Raw genomic sequence first — 4,090 nt, forward strand, 5'->3', positions numbered from 1 at the left:
ACAACCTGGTCTCAAATCCAGGTTGTCAGAGTTACTCAAGGCCGTCTTGGACCACTGAGCTAAAACCTTGATATCTTTAAGCTCTTAGGCAAGATTACTCATCACCTGAAAGCAATTAATTAACTCATAACATAGCATTAAATATCACCTGAAAGTAATGAATTAATTCATAACGAATTCTTGACATTTTAGTAGGTATAAAGAAGAAAACAAACTAATGAAACAAACCATTTTCTTAGGATAATTGTTCATTTTAGTAATGAGGTGTCATGTCCTGACCATAGTAAGTTGTTATTTTCTATGGTAGAGTAGGTCAGGGCTTGACAGGGGGGTTTTCAAGTTTAGTTTTTCTATGATGTTATGTTCTAGTTTTGTATTTCTATGTTGGGTAGTTCTAGTTTTGTATTTCTATGTTGGGCTGTGTTTGGGATGATCTCCAATTAGAGGCAGCTGGTCATCGTTGTTTCTAATTGGAGGTCATATTTAAGTTGGTGTTTGTCCCACCTGGGTTTGTGTGAGATTCATTTTGAGTAGTGTATGTTTCACCTCTGCATCACGGTTTGCTGTTTTTTGTCATTCAGTTTATTTATGTATTGCATAGTTTCACAGTATAAATAAAATGTGGAATGACACACACGCTGCAATTTGGTCCGCTCATTCCTACGACAACCGTGACAGAATCTCCCACCACCAAAGGACCAAGCAGTGTGATCAGCAGGACAAATGGACTTGGGAGGAGATATTGGATGGGAAAGGACCCTGGTGGCAGGCTGGGGAGTATCGCCGTCCTAAAGAGGAAATCGAGGCAGCAAGAGCGGAGCGGCGATACTACGAGGCACTATACCAACCATGAGGCAAGTGCAAGAGGCAGCCCCCCAGCACACAGGGAGATTGGCAGAGTCAGGTTGGAGACCTGAGCCAACTCCCCGTGCTTACCGTGGGGAGCGAGTGAAGAAGCAAGCACCGTGTTATGCGATGAGGCGCACTGTGTCGCCAGTGCGCATTCACAGTCTGGTGCGATCTGTGCCCCGCATTTTGCCGAGCTAGGTTGAGCATTCAGCCAGGAAGGGTGGTGCCAGCTCAGCGCTCCTGGTCTCCAGTTCGCCTTCTCGGTCCAGGATATCCTGCGCCGGCGCTGCGCACTGTGTCGCCAGTGTGTATTCACAGCCCAGTTCGTCCTGTGCCAGCTCCCCACGTTTGCAGGGTGAAAGTAAGTATTCCGGCCAGGACGGGTTGTGCAAGCTATACGCTCAAGACCTCCAGTGCGCCTCCACGGCCCAGTATATCCTGTCCCTGCCCCACATACCCCTCCTCCAGTGTGTCTATCCAGCCTGGTACGCCCTGTGCCTGCTCCTCGCACTTTCCCTGAGGTGCGTGTTACCAGTCTGGCGCCACCTGTGTCAGCCCCACGCATCAGGCCTTCCGGGCGCCTGCCCAGTCCGGGGAGTCCTGTTCCTGCTCCCCGCACTCGCCCTGAAGTGCATGTTACTAGTCTGGCGCCACCTGTGCCAGCCCCACGCATCAGGCCTACAGTGCGCATTCACAGTCCAGAGCTTCTGGCGACAGTTCCAAGTCCAGAGCTTCTGGCGACAGTTCCAAGTCCAGAGCTTCCGGCGACAGTTCCCAGTCCAGAGCTTCCGGCGACGTTCTATATTCCGGAACCTCCTGAGACGGCCCGCAGTCCGGAACCTCCTGAGACGCCCCGAACCGGAGCCGCCTCCTCTGCTGGAGGATCCGCTGGATAATAAGATTCTGTGTACTGCACCAGAGCCGCCATAGATACTTGTCACCCTCCCACCCTCCCTTTTATTTGTTTTCTTTTGTTGTTTAGTTGCATTCTGAGTCTGCACCTTCGGGGGGGGGGGGGTACTGTCACGTCCTGACCATAGTAAGTTGTTATTTTCTATGGTAGAGTAGGTCAGGGTGTGACGGGTTTTTTCTAGTTTCGTTTTTCTATGTTGTTTTGTTCTAGTTTTCTATTTCTATGTTGGGCTGTGTTTTGGATGATCTCCAATTAGAGGCAGGTGGTCATCATTGTCTCTAATTGGAGGTCATATTTAAGTTGGTGTTTGTCCCACCTGGGTTTGTGGGAGATTCATTTTGAGTAGTGTATGTTTCACCTCTGCGTCACGGTTTGTTGTTTTTTGTCATTCAGTTTATTTATGTATTGCATAGTTTCACAGTATAAATAAAATATGGAACGACACACACGCTGCACTTTGGTCCGCTCCTTCCTACAACAACCGTAACATGAGGACTATTTTTCTCAGGCTAATTGTTCAAATTAGTAACGAGTTAAAATCACTTGTAAATGTTTACATTAACCAAAAAAAATGTAGGCTGCTTGTTCAAGTTAGTAAAGGAATAAAATGTACACAAGATTATTGACTCAAGTTAAAACAACCTATTTGGAATATCTAATAAGTGTATATGTATCAGGAGTCACCAACCCAAAATATGAATTGATTTGTTTGGTTAGTTACAGTTTAGCATTGGCATCAATGAGTGCAAAATAATGAGAGTGGTAGAATACTGACAGCATGGTAAAATCCTGGTGCCACAAGGTGGGAGAGAAGGCCAGCCAGGCGTGTGGCAGAGGAGCACAGCTTGACCCTGGAGATGCTTCTTTACAGTAACACATGGGAATGTGTGTACTGCTGGCCAGTGCTGGCAGAAGCCCCTACAGCCCAGCCAGCTGCCAACTGACACTGGGATAGAATGGATACAGAGAGAGGAAGGCTTAGTGTGTATTTTATGATGACTAGAGTAAGCACTGAGCAGGAGGCCTGGTTACGCAAAGCAGAGAGGTAGGCAGAGTGGGTAATTACTTTAAAGAGGGCCTGAGGGCTTCATTACAATATCACAACAAACAATGATGCTGCTCCTCTGAAGTAACCATAAGAGGCAGGGCACGCACCAGTCAAACCTAATGACCAACACTAAACAGTCAGGGACATTGACTGCTATACATACATATTTACACCATCAGAAAGAGTTGCATCGTTGTTCAGTATTACTGGTGACACATATAAACCAATAGAGTAAAACGGTTTACTCACAACCACATTAAAGATCAGTATACTTGGCCTGGTAATTCCTCTCTCTTTCAATACAAGTAATTATGATAATAATAATGGTAATAATGACAATAGTAATAACAATTAAAATAATAATAATATTTATAATAATAATATTTGAAAAGTCATTATACTGTAATTATAATTATTTCAAATAATTGTATTGCCATAATATATCTTGCAGAAACCGTTGTGTAATTGTTGCTGTTACATTCAGATGTTTAAGCTTGGGGAGAAATTCACTTGAAATTTGTAACTAATTTAAACTGTTAATTTTATTGTTGTAATAATATACCTAGGTCGATATGTTTAGGTCAACATATGCATGCATCTTTCTTCCTTTGTCTTGAAATAATATCGCAATTATTTCGCATTTCAAATGTTAGTCTAAACATTTAGCAAAATTAAACAGATTTTTAATTTGTTAATCCATTATTCCCGAATTTATTACTGACGTTTTTTTTTTATAAATAATTTTTTAAAGTAATTATTCTGAGTGAAAATAACCTAATTTAAAATGAATGCGGATATTGTGCACTAGATTGCCTTACCTAAGCTGCTATGGTTATTCAATGTCTTTTGAAATCGAATGCAGCCAGTGTTCGCCAATATAACAAAAACACTGAGATTTCATGACACGGTGATCTGAAATCTGTCCGTTAGCAGTGCTTAAAAGGATTACGGTTAAAAAGCAAATGAAGCCATAGTGCAAGTTGGACAGGTTACTATGGCAAGCTCTTCATCGGGCAAAAAGCCGGAGTGGAATTGCACCACTGTGGCCTCAGCTCCGCTCAATAGTCACCGCAAAGGCGATGTCCCAGACACCAACGGCCCATAGTACACACATATCTGGATTCGAACACTTCATTCACAAAGTCGTTTATCTGTGACAGCCAGAGATTGGCTATGAGTGACATGGGAAACTCAGGTTGACCCATACCAGAACGACTGTATACCGACAGTATACCGACTGCAATGGCCTAATTAGTGTGTTTCTGTTGTAGATATTTTTT

This window comes from Salmo trutta, chromosome 18 (assembly GCF_901001165.1).
Source record: "Salmo trutta chromosome 18, fSalTru1.1, whole genome shotgun sequence".
Lineage (NCBI taxonomy): Eukaryota > Metazoa > Chordata > Actinopteri > Salmoniformes > Salmonidae > Salmo > Salmo trutta.